The following is a 14,504-nucleotide window of genomic DNA, read 5'->3' as shown; positions in this document are numbered from 1 at the left end:
ATGAATAAACTCAAGGATTTGAGTTAAAGGGGGAGGTATTATTTTTAATTCAATAAATGAAGCAAAAAACTCAATAAAAATTATGAATTCCAATCAGTTAATCGATGATATACGTTTATAAGACACAACCCCCGAGAACGTTTCATCTCTCATTGTATTTGTAGTGTTTTGACTCTCCATAGGTTACAAAAACATCATTCTACGATCACTGTAGCATACGATTTCTATTGCTATGCACTTCTCGCAACATTCCTACTACCACTCGTATTCTACTGACCATTAATCCAAAGTAGGTATTTATATATCATCAGATACGTTAGTTGTCTTTGTAATAAGTTATGCTTTGTAAAACAAGTGCAAATTAATGTTTATCAGTGATGTATATCGAGTTTAATAACCATGCGAGTTTTCTACTAAACAGCTTTGGTATAAATCATAATCTGATGTAGTTGATTTTGAAGTAAGCAGTTATTTCGAAAAATTGTAATCTATTAATAATCCTACATCACAGAAATGTGATGATGATAACATTTCGAAACCATAAAAATGTATTTTGAGTATATCTGTGAAAATTTTAAAGTGTAATTATCGGTTTGTTTTTGATTAAGCAGCAACATAATGTGAGAAACTACGATAACATCAACATAACTTATATTAGTTGAATTAATTTTGGAGAAATTACATGATGCTGCCCCATTATAATGCTACGAACATTATTTTGTACGGATCATTTATTTCGTTAGTTTTAAATTACTCCATAGAATATTTCTCCCACAAACTACATCATTGTGAGTTAACTCATGTATTAAACAGGTTTGTGGATTTTATACTATTTTTATTTGAAAATATTTCTTCGAATTGTCACCTTGTAATCATATAAAATATTTGCTCTTTTTGTTTTTTCTTTTCTTTATACATAGTTAGTCCCGTTAATATCTAGAGTCCACTCCCGCAGGACCTCATATAAAAAAGGTGTGATGGTGACGTTCTCCAGCTTGGTTTTGGGGGACCTTCATCAAGCTCCAGATCTAAATCAGCTAGAATTGGTTTGAGCGTCACCAAGACAAGGATGTAATCATATTGAAAATATCTAATTGTTTAATATCTAGTTGGTTGAGCAAAGACCTTACTCTCCGTTCTAAGTTTGGCTACTCTGGAATAGTCTTCATACCCTCATAATCCCTAACTGGATGTAATATTCCAAAGTAAACAAAGTCTAATATATTACTTGGTTTTCGAATACTTATGTATTAATCTTCTGGGATTTAATTAGTTAAAAATTGCGGCGTTTTAAATTTCAAAAAGCAATATTCAAGTTAATGATCATCAATTATAATCTTAATATTTCTATTTTACGTGAATTTGGATATTGCTTTTTGAAATTTAAAACGCTGCAATTCTTAACTTAACAATTCCCAGAAGATGAATATTGAATACTGAAAGCTCGGATATATATTAGAGATAGTACACTTTGGTGTTCAATTTTGCCACAATCTCACTACGAAAATGCTTATAATCTAGCTAAGATTTCGTTTCAAATATATTCAATACACGTTTTATAGCTAGTACTACTTTTTTTTTCTAAATTATATACAATAATAGCTGAATTGAAAATTATTTAAATAGAGTTTGAAACATATTTCTGTTTTCTGTTTTTTCAATTTTACAACCTTATATTAATGATGATTAAAAAAAATGAGTAAACTTCTCGTTTTAAGGGTTTTCTTGATAATAATTCCACTTATCTACAGAAATATGATAAATTTGGTGAAAATCGTGCTTGTCCACTTATCAAAACTTGAGAGCCGAAATTCGACTGAGAAATTGTTAGCCAACTTTTTGGATATCAGCTAATCTGAACAACTTCTTTTGTTTTATCTCAATGTCATTAACTTTTCGTTGACGTTGTAGCAATCACGAATACGGCGGCAAGAGCAGCTCGATTACTTGCCATTCGCCCTAAGTTCGTCTAAAATCTCTGCATTCTAAATCATATCTAAATTCTAATATTACACTGAGAAAACTATGAGTACTTTAGTTTCAAACTATAATAATAATTATAGAATCCGAAAAAGACGATGACAGTGAAACTGAATCAATTCATGGGAAAGATAAAACTACTAAACGAACTTTTAGCGAGCGAAAACTTTCACCGAAACTTCTATCTTTTACTAAAGTTACGAATGTGGTATTTAGCAATAATAATTGTTTAAAAATATTCGCTACTTCACCAAAATGGACATTTTTGGTCGAAAATTACTGTATTGAAGGTAAAGTATCGAATATGAAATTTTAGAGAATATTCGATAGCAATAAAATTTCATGGCATTCATTTTCGGTACTTTACATTCTTCTAGGACACAAAATTCCTATATAAATTAATGATAATGGATAAAAATATTAAAAAAAAGTTTTTTTACTTTTATTAAACACAAGATATATACATAAATAATGGAAAGTAAATAATCAGGTAAGTAATTTAGTTACATTTTACAAACGATTCATCGAAAACACATAATACATAAAAAATAAATTTACTGTTCAATTTCGGTATTATCGGGTTCTGCCAGAAAATCGCGGACTGATTTGGAACTCGGAAGCTGTTCATAAAAAGACCTGTATGCCCTGGGAACTAGCCCTTCATTACATAGTTGCAATAATCTTTTTTTTTCACCTCCGATATACAAATCTGACCATCGTATGGCACAAAAGGTTCAGGAAGGCTATCATTGGGAGTAATGAATTTTTTTCCTCGTTTTCGTTTTCGGATCAAAACATCAAAATCAATGTCATCAAAATTACTATTGACAAAAACTTTATTCACTTTATATTTCGGGTATTGAAACGACACACAAGAATTGAAACCTTTTGGGATTTTCTTTTTCTCAGTGGTTTCTGGAACAAATTTGTCTTCATAAGGATTAAAATTTAAAAAACCATCATGCTGGAGGCTAGTCACATCGTAAGGTTTGGGTTTTGTACGCGCCAATCTGATCAATTGGTCCCAGTCAGAGGGAACGTGTACTAGTATCTCAGAGTGGACCGAATGGCCTGACAAACAAACATAAATAAACATTCGTTATTTTAGCACGGTTCCGACGATTTTTGGGAGCTGATTTTCTTGATTTTCGAACTACATTCTGTTCCTCTAGAACGCTGTTCCAATATTTCTTATCGATTTTGAAGTTTTTGCCTAATTTCCGCAAACTCACTCCCGTGATTCATTTTAACCAAATCTTCTCTTTTCTTTGACATTTTTCTTAATTTTTTTTGAAATACGTATCCCTTCACGATGGCAAATATCGTAAATTTTTTATCTGGCTATTCTCAATCTTAGAAAGTGATTAACCGTAAACGATTTCGTCAGATCTTGATTTTTCTCATAAAACTTGAACATTATTTTACATCGTTTTATTCTAGATTCACTATAGTTGAAACTAAAATTCTAATAGAGACGTAATGTTTATACTTGAGGCATTTGACAACTGCCAAATTACTAGAAACAATTAATAACATTTTCAATAAACGCTTAAAATGTTGTACGGATTTTTGCCCCCACACCCTCATAAGTTTGTAATTTATTGTTAGAAAGAACTTGTCCTTCAAGAATTTTATTGCAACAGCTGAGAACATAATGAAATAATATAAAAACAGCTATAATACAACCAAAAATGTGAAATTTGATAACACTCTCAAAAGAAATACGTATTTTTAACACTGCGCAACCAAGATCGATCTAATCGCTAGCGTTATTCGTTTTTCAACTCATTTAAATCAAAAAAATCATTTTTTTTTAATTTTTACATATCCCCATAGAAAGAAATCTAATAATGTAAGATCGGGTGATCGTTCTGGACAGTCTCTCGATCCTTACCTTCCTATCAATAAATTTTTTCTATAAACTGTATATTATTTTTCCAATTCTCTCTAAAATATTTATTAAATTTATCGTTATTTTTCAACTTATATTTCTTTTCAATATTTACACTCGAAATTATTGTATTCAGTTCGTTGCATCATTATTCAGAATGTTATTTTCGATAGTAGGGTATTGACATTTTATATTTATTGAGAAATGATTATAATTCCTGAAAATAACTATTTTTCTGTTCGCTTCCTCAAAATTTACAATTCTGTTTACTGTATAGCTCTTTCTATGACATTTTCTATCAAGTTTTTGTCTTTCTATGTTTCTAGACTATCTTGGTAGATTCAATTTCCTCGCCGATGGTATCATCGTTAGTTCAAATAATATTACGACAACGGTCCCGCGTTTCCACTACCGAGTGGTTACTTTTTACCAATGCTCGTCCATTTCAGATCTTCTTTCATGATATTCCTCGAATGAAAATACTAAATTCAATTACTTCACTTATTTCTTTGATGTTTGTGCTGGGAAATTTGACGATAGATCATATTTTTTCCATTAACTTAATTAGATTAGATTAAAAATAATATTAATTGGAATTTCTCTGAAAAGATATTTCCATGCAGTTCATTTACATATTTCATAAGTGAATTATGTTCCTTTAGTTATGAAAAAAATGATTAATGGACGTTTTTAAAAATATAACCAGTTACTCGTCGAGTTCGATGCCTCGACATATACTTACTAAATTATTTTCTACTACATTCGATGGTCTTTCAAAGTAAAATATACTTCTTTCGTTCTTATTTGGACTGTTTCTAATTTTGTAATAAAGAACGCAAATTCCAAATATTCAAACTGGAAAATATTGTCTATATAATATGTGATTTTCGAGTTCAAAAAAGTTCCCATCTGCTTTTTAAGTTTCCATCAGATTATTCTCATGAACCTGAACTAAATAGTCAAGTAGGCTAAAGTCAGAGCTTCTGAAAGGCCAATCAATGTTACGTATGATCTTATAATTAGATTATTAAAGTCTTCAATTCTTTGTTGGATGGCAATTGACATGAAACTTTGAAAATTCTTGACATTCAAGACTCAAAAAGTTTCCATTACACTCCACACAACAATATTTGGACTGTCTTTTATGGATATTTTATCAAAAGTTTTTGTAATCCGTTGAGTTAAGTTGAATTTTGTATACTTTCAAATGTAAATTAAATACAGAGACGATTTTTTAATATGTAGTGCTTCACTTTCGTTTGGATAAAGACATTCCTTCATTTCTCACCTCACAAATGGATCCATTTTTCGAAGCTATCATCACTTGGTGCATTGTGTGTGTGATACAAAGAAAGATCAGTTACTATTGAACCACTTGACACAATGACAAAGTCTACAAAGCAATCCCCATCTCCTCCAAATGAACTTAAGGGATAAAACAAATACCCGATATTTTTTTTATATTTTATTACCATGATCATGACTTTTATCTACCATGTTCAATCTAAAATGAGATCAATAGATGAAACCAGATGATATACTTTCAATTCGTCGGCATGCATACATGTAATAATCCCAAAATTGTAGAATTTGATTTGGCCAGTATCCACTTGTATGAAAACGAATTGCATCAAATGTATATTTGAATAATTCAAAGTTATTTGAATAGAAGGTTATACCATGGCAATAAAGGGCTCCTAATGAAAACTCGACCTATTTCTATTAGAGGAAATCAAGCCTTAACTATTACTTTAACCGTCTCGTGCCCTCCGAGTTATACTCTCACTATAGTTCACTAATAGGGTCAGCCCTTAAGTTTTGAAATAATTAGACACCCACGAAGTTATCACGGGCCCACAGACCTTCAACTTTATAATTTTATGAGAGGCTTCCAAGATTAAGAGGCACGAAATATATAACTCAAGGAGCGAAGCAATTCTAATAATAAATCATGCAAATGGTTAATGCTTGAGCTTCTCAAAGGTAACTTCATACCTTAGAAACGAAATTTGGATGTGTAAATTTCAATTAACTGTGTTCCAAACTTTGAAAACTGAAGGAACATCGTTTACCTGAACAATTTGCTTCAGGTAACGGTGGTAAATAAAATAAAACAATACTAGATTAAGATTATATCCCACTGGAAGTCAAATTATTTTACAAAGGTAGATCAAACATTAATCTAGATATTAACTACTCTATTCAAAGTAGGATATATATATATATAATGGAAATTTATATCGTATATCCCTATAAATAAAAAATACAATAGATTAAACATCCCCATTAGCATGGAAAGCTAGTTTTCCGGTAAATATGTTTCCATATGTCGGGGATATCGAAGATTTTAAAATAAAATCGACTATTTTTAAAACAGCCAACAGCGTCCAACATAAATGCAGATAGAACCGATCCATTAGACCTAAAAGGGGACGAGGATCCTCCACCAGGTTAAGAGAACTACCAAAAGTGAGGCAATTAAATCAAAGACAAAGTCCAAATGCAGCTTCAATATTCGTCATTACTTCACGTAATAAAACGATTCGAAAAAAATTATAATAGAAAAGAACAAACTCTGTAGCCAATAACACCGTCTCCAAGAAAGATTTGCTTTTTTTTTATCTTCCATTCTATGAATCTTGAATACGCGGTTTCGTAAATTTGCCGTGATTTAGCTGGCAATAATTTTTGTGGCTACTTCCACCAATTCCAGTGGAGCAAAGAAAACTAGGAATAAGACATTTTTTACTTTAAAGTATTGAAAATAACTTCTAAACAACCACTAAGTTGACAATTTTGATATCGCAAAATCAAATTGACGGCTATTAAATTACTTTTTTAGACGACGCCATCTGTAAGTTGTTCGTTCTGTATTCATTTACATACCGAAAGTTGCGTTTTGAGTGTTCCATGTAGTGAATGTGACAGTTCCGTACTGCAAAACACTTTCGGGACGCTCTGGAGTAAAACAACTTTAACTTCCTTAAATGTGGCTGTGACTTCGATGATTTTGCATAACTTTAAATTTTTAATTTTCTGAAATTACTTTATTATATGACGGTGGAAAAGAAAACATTGCAAATATCATTAAATACATTATATTGTTCAATCAATAAAATATTTATAATTCTCTATTATTTATTTTCTTTCCCCAGTGTAATTGAAAAAGTTTTGGATCTTATGCGTCGTATAAAAAATGTTGTGTTCAGTCCTTGGCTTACAAATAACTATAAAAGTTTCCTCAGCAACACAGATCTAATTGTCGCTAAAATTACAACATACCCAACTAATTCCATAATTGAAATCTCACGTCGATAATTTTCTGACTTGAATATTGAGATAGTCTAATTTTTCAACATTAAAACATCGTTTTTTCCGTCACAGGAAAAAAAAGTGGAGGTAGAAGGGTAATTATTCGCATATTTAATCTTATAAGAACATATGGAGCCTGTCTAGACGAGTGGTCACTGATAAAATTGCCTTCAGCTTTGTCTCTGTCTGTTCGACTCATCATGTTCTTTGTTTTGGTGCATTCAAAGAGTTCCATACAATTTTGTGTTTCACTGTGATTCCAATTGTACATTTCTTTTTTCTTATGTTCTTTCATTAGAAACGGATTGAAAGCAAAATTGTTTCTACAAAAGAATGCAATTTTGAAAGAGCGCTAGTATATCCTTCGCGTTCTCCTATATTTGCTTTTGACTTTTTACTTTCCAGATTCAGGCGATATGTGAATTTGTTTTGTGTAGGTATATTAATTAGCTTTGAGAATAGAATTCTAATAACTATGGAAACGAAAGCATTCCTACAATCTATAATAAAGAACAAATTTTTAAATCTATCTAGAAGCGATTTATGAATCTACTAGTTCGTCTAAATTAATAAAGTAATTCCATTTCAAATTTTCTGTAATTTAATTTATGATAGAATACGTATTCTTCTAATTTTTTCCTTTTATCTATTGTCAGTGATTTGACTGCTTTATATCTATATACACAAAATGGTGATTAATTCCTATACAGTGATACAGAGCACGCCGATTAAATTCAATTTGTTTTTAAGCAAACACACAACGTTGTAAAAAGCATATATGCCTTTCGACTGACACTCATACAACAATTTTAATTTCATTTTAATTCACAATTCATCTCCGAAAAAGTCAATTAGGACAACTGATGTATATTTCACTATTAAACACATTATTTTCCAAACTGTCCCTGTATATATTTCATTGTCAACGTTAGTCACTAAGTTTTCTCATTTAGAACGTAGAGACAACTTATATATAGAGGAATTAAGTTATGTTTAGTTAAAAATTGAGCTGTAGAGGTAAATACGATCAATATACTAAATAAATTGACAGAAATGTCATAAAATGATACAGAGGGATTAATACATCACAGTAAGAAATGATACATTAGATTCTTCGGTATGGTTTTCTACTATTTGTTTCGAATCTAGAACAAATCCTAACAAGCTTGTGAAAATCTAATAAACGTCGCCTTTTTCCAATCGTTTTTAAATAATACTGTTAATTTTCGTAGCAAAGTAATTCAGTAAAGACCTTCCATTATAATATCCAGAACGGCGTGTTAAACAAGAGACACTTTTCCCTTCGGCAACAAATTGTCTCTGTACATTGTCATCACATCATCCGATACATTAACTACAATTTGACGTCGAATTTTCACAAAAATTACCGCCTTACACCTTATCTCTTTCGTTACAAGCACAAGGGTAGCATCAAGGACCCTTTTCAAAACTCCCCTGTCGCACTTTTCCACAAAATGGTCTCCAATAGAAGAGACAAAAGACAATGAAAATACGAACAGAGTTGTAATGAGAATTTTTAATCAATTTATCGTAAATGAAAACGATCATATTGAAATACACGTTCATGCACTATTAATCAATTCACAAAAGCGAAGGATTCAATATAATTTGAAAACAAATCGATAAATGGACTAAAAATAAATGGAATTATTACCTATTTGAAGGTTGTGTACATAATGGCATTAAAAATTCACGTGTGTGTTAATCGAAACGAATTCTACATGAATTTAGCTACAGTTCAAAGGATTTGATAAAAAATCGCCACGTTGGAGGTCAGGTACTGGATTCTGATGCTATTATCCACCTTTTGAGTCACCATCTCTTTTTTAATTTTGAATCAAAATGATTTATTATATCGTGAAATCCAATCAAATATCAAATAATAACCACACTCTATTTAAAATATGATAAAAAAAATTATTGTTATAAATCTTGGTGTAAGGGGTCTCGAGGAATTTTCAAATAATGTTGACTAAAAAAACCGTTAGTGAATAAAGTTAATTATGTTAATAGAATCTATAGTTTGGTGAATGCGCTGGTTAAAAACCAGCATTGCATTGTTTTCTATGGGTTATTTACATCAAATTTTAACCGTTTTTATTAGGTCAAATTCTTAAAAGGCCATTTAGAGATATCGGAAATATAAATGAGGTTAAAACAGTCGTAGTAGTCAGTACATAAGTTAGTATGTAGTTTAGTAAATAGTTGAGTGGATAATTTTGTGATTAGTGAATAGTTTAGTGTACTAAGTATTTATAAATGAATAATGTGTGTGAGATACATGTATATAAACAACCCCCAGCGGTAAAAACTGTAAAAATTTATAAAAAATAGTTTTAATGTGTGGAAGACTTATAAGGGGCAAATAATCAGGTAAGGGTGAGTGTTTAATATATGCAGTGAGTGCTGAATCTTTATTATACAACTTTAAACTATTTCTACATATATTACAGCCATTTTTGGATAATTTCAACTTTATTACATTAAGGAGAGTTAACTTTTTCATTCACGTCGCTAATGAGATAACATTTGCAAATCATAAGACTGTAAACCGCATTCATAAGAGATTGAGCTATATCAAGTTGGTTTGTATTTGAATCTGTACCCAATTCGAGCGATATCAATGAATATTTTCATCAATTTTTTCAATGAATTGGAAATTATTAAAGACATTTACCAGAAGAACCAAAATCAAAGGAAGGGATATAAAAAATATCAGCAAACTTTGCCATTTGTCTCATTAGTTTTACTAATATAAGGATGGCATCGCAAAAATCGTGTGTAGAAAATAAGATTTGAGTGTGAACTATCCCCCATTATTGAAGAGAATATAGTCAATTTCAAACTGCGAGTCACAAAAATATTCGTATTATCTTTCAGAGAAATCAATCCCATGAATACAAACATATTCATCTCTCAATTACAATAGATTTTAAGTTTTGCTTCACAAATATTTTTTTAATTTAATAATAAACTTCAATATCAATCAATCCATTGATAAATAGTGCTATAGTAAATATTCGAATCAAAATGTATCCGAATCTCTTCTTCAAAGTAATACAAAACTGAATCTCTCGTTTACCGTAGTAGTCTCGAATTCTTGTATGGAGAGGGAGAAATGCTTCATTGCCAAAAAAAGTTACAATTTGTAGACAAAAGCTTGTGAAGATTGAGAAACAAATATTAAAATAAATAAATAGAGATACAAATAACATAAAATTTCAATATACAGAATAAAACCACAATTAATAACAAAATATAGGTGGAAGTAATAGGTAGTAATTAGTATATAAGTCCACAACAAAACTAAACTAGTATGCAGCATGCCCGGAAGTAAATATTATTATTAAAAGAAGTCCTTCACAAAGTAGAAGGCACTTTCTAGTTAATATGTCCTCAATTTATTGCGAACTGCAGGAAAATATGATATCGATTTGATTCCAATTGGCAACTGATTGTGCATTTTTTCGCACTGTACAGTATTGAGCCCGTAACTAATTATGGACGTGGAGTAGACAGGAAGAGGTCGTTCGATCGTTCTGAAATTGGAGAAGCGTGCTTAAGAATTAGGAAAACGGATTCAAAGATAAATAAGGAAAGAATAGTCAGAATTTCTAATCTTTGAAAGAAGTTCTCTCTAGCAGCTCTCTTTCGTAGTTTGGAGATTCGCTCAAGTTGAGTCGCACCTTACGTACCCCAGAATAAGGGCATAATAAACTGATAAGGAGGTGGATAAGTTCAGTTGTTTGGAAACTGATTTTTCAGATGAGGCGGCAATATGTAACTCCCATTTCAATAAATTGTCCACAACAAGAATTTAACAGATTCAACGACGTCAATGATGGTGTTATTTAATAAAAAAAGGCAACAATGTATTTATATTCCTGATCCACCTCTGTTCAAACTCGACTAACCGGAAAGTTTCATATTACAATACCGTATTCCGTGAAAATAAGCAAAACAATAACACTTGACAGTGAAGAGTTGAAGGTTGAAGTTGAGAGGAGAAGAAAAAAGAGCAATTTCTGGAATGTTTTTAGTAAAAGTAAAGGAACAACGAAAACGTCAAAGAGTGCAATTTGAATACGAGAAATTGTCCGTTTGATGTCCGACACCTAAAGTAGGGACCTATAGTCGAAGTACATTGGAAGCTACTTCAGCAGAAAAACTGTTCTGCTATGTTAACAAGCTTGCTGAACAAAAAAGATAAAAGGAAAATGTTTACATATATTTGATTTTGAAATTGGATAAAGAGATCTTTGTATGTCATTTGTATCAAAAAATTTAAGAATATTTTTGCAGCTGTTCATTTTTATAAGACAATTATGATTAAAATAAATATTTATATAACTAATCTAAAGATTCATCCTATAACTGAAATAGCCTGACAATATAGATGAAATGAATACAGGGAAATATTACAACATTATACTAAAATAAAGATATTCTAAAACTACTTGCTACTTGAATTTTGAGATATGGCAACACTGAAATGAATATGCCAAATCTAACATTGATATTTTTAATGGTGAACGTACTCAGGACGTGTTGTCATACGATTGCGATTTGAAATGTTTACAGACACTTTCATCACAACACAATTCATCTTGAAAGAAAAATAACCAAAAAAAAGTGTTTCGATGGTTTTCTGAATTCAACCGTAGTCACATTTCGCTACAAGTTTCATGAAGGTCGCCCAAAATCGGCTGGTGTTCCAGAAAACATCGATGCTGTGCTTAAACTAATATTGAGGGAGATTGAGATATACTTGGACATTCAATATTGCATGAATATTTTGCTGTCAAAAAGATTTGTAAGCGTTGATTACCATAGAACGATCAATTCTAAATGGTACACCAGCATTTGTTTGCCAAAAATGTTCGAAAAAATCAGGGAAACCAATCGCAGAAAACGAATCATCTCGACAATGCCAAAAATGAAGGACAATTTGTTTAAACGCCTGTAAAAGTGTATTGATCTCAAAAGAGAATATTTTGAAAAATAATAAAACTTGAGTAATTAACCTAGTATGAGTATGAACCAAATATAAATTACTTACTTAACCAACTCAATTGTCTTGAGGATAATAAACCAATCTCGAAATTAATTGTTCTCGAATGGGCTAGGGACATTTTTATGTAACTTCCAGGGATGGCCCTGATATAGAAAAAGTTCTCCTCTGCAGGAAGGAGAGTAGAAAGCAAAAGTAATAAATATTAAACGATAATTTTCAATAATTAGTCCATAATACATACAGTAAGTGCTTTCAACTACGATTCGGTAGTCTAAAGCTTCTGTTATCTAACTTCAAGTAAAATTATTTAGAATTATAGCCAAAGAAAGTTTAGTATATTCCAATGGGAAGTGAAATAGAAAAATTTTGAGTATATTTTTCCATTATTCCAATGTTTAAACACTTATATCAACTTAATACCATCAACATATAACTCTTATGTTCAAGGTACAAAAATATGGTAATTTCTCAAAAAGTACCAAGGAATTTTCTTTGTAATGATTCCCTAATATTGTAAAATAGGAATGTGATTTATTTCGCCTCATTATTTTTTATAAAAATCATTTCTTTTGTCTCCGTATTCCAATAAACATCGCACTACAAAGGGAAATTCTTCAAACTTGTTTCATCTAAACATCTACTTTGCAACGGGAAATTTCTTATTAAAATCCACTTAGTTGTTGAAAGTATTTCCCACACCGTAACGACATAACTTTTTGATCGCCTTTAAAAATAAAAACGGCCTTGCACCATGCATTTTTCCGAGCCAACGAGTTTTCTCATTTTCACGAGACTTTAATGAACCGGTAATTTGAGCTTTTCGCATATTTACGATGGAAAATTTCGCCGTCAAAAGCTGAAATTGCTTGTTCAAAATTTATTTTTCGATTCTTTATAAACCAGATTAAATTTTTCGGATCTTCGTCTCTTCTCGAAAGATAATTTTAGTGGATAAAATATATTAATAGGTTTCAGAAAATCGTCTCGTCTATTTAATACATATTTTCAGGATGGAATATTTACTAAACTTTCTATATTGAAGGTAAAATACTCAGAATCGAAATCCAAATATCAAAAAAAATATGTGTATAAGAAGAGGAGTTTCTCTGAGTATACCTAGAAGTTGGATAGATACTAATATAGAAGATTACAAGTTGTGACCCAGGTAATTTGTAAAGTATGTCATCAAATATGAAATATCAAAATCGTAAGGAAGTTTCTTTATGATATCTTCCCTCAAAGGTAGATTTCTACGTCTGAGTACATTCCAATAGATGAACCATCTAATAATATAATATAATATAAGTTTTGTTTAACTTTTATATATACGAAGAACGTTTTTTTTTTCAACCTCCGATCACTCCGTGTAGACGCTAAGCGGACAGAAGAAAGCGCACTACACATTTCGCCATTGTTGACATTTAGGCGTCAGTCGGCGTTGTGTTATAGCCACGTAAACATGTCTGTCATTATTGATGCTCCCGCCAAGTGTCAATTGCGAAGTGTGATTCGTTTGTATGAGGAAAACTTAGTTATAGTGTTGTGCGTGAATGGTGTCGAAAGTTTAAAGATAGCCGTAATGATGTGCATGATGAAGAGGGCCAAGGACGCAAATCCGTCGTTTTAGATGACTTGTTTCAACGAATTGACAGTATGGTTTAATAAAATCGCAGATTCACCATTACAGCTTTGTCTACGGAATTTTCAGAAGTTTCAAGGTGTGTTCATTGACGGCAACTTTTTTTGAAGAAGGTATTGAAAAGCTTGTCCACAGATATGATAAATATCTCAATCTCTTCGGTGATTGTGTCGAAGATTAACAGTAATTTGACCAATTTTTTGGGTGATAAAATGATTGTTTCATATGATCTTGTGTTTTATTTATAGCCTATCGGAGGTTGGAGAAAAACGACCCTCGTATATTAGCAAATTATCTACATACTAACAGTTACGATCTTAAATTTCATTTTTTAAAATTACCGAGTCATATAAAACGTTAACACTGAAATATGTACATACGCAAGTTCAGGCAAATATTATTGTATCCGAAGAAAAATGTCATCATAATAAAAGTTCTGAACATAAAGTTTATTACCGGATATAATGACGACTAGAAGCAAGGACGTGCTAAGGAAGTTGACATTAAGGGCTGTTAGATTATTATTTTTTTCTCGTATGGCTTATAACATTTTTATTTCTGTTGGAAAAATATCAGGTTTAATGTGAGGCAACAAAGTATTATTATAATGAGTCCGCGAAACGTTATATCTCAACCTAAACTTCTCC

Source organism: Diorhabda carinulata, chromosome 3, assembly GCF_026250575.1.
Source record: "Diorhabda carinulata isolate Delta chromosome 3, icDioCari1.1, whole genome shotgun sequence".
NCBI classification, from domain to species: domain Eukaryota; kingdom Metazoa; phylum Arthropoda; class Insecta; order Coleoptera; family Chrysomelidae; genus Diorhabda; species Diorhabda carinulata.
This window is presented reverse-complemented; position numbering follows the sequence as displayed.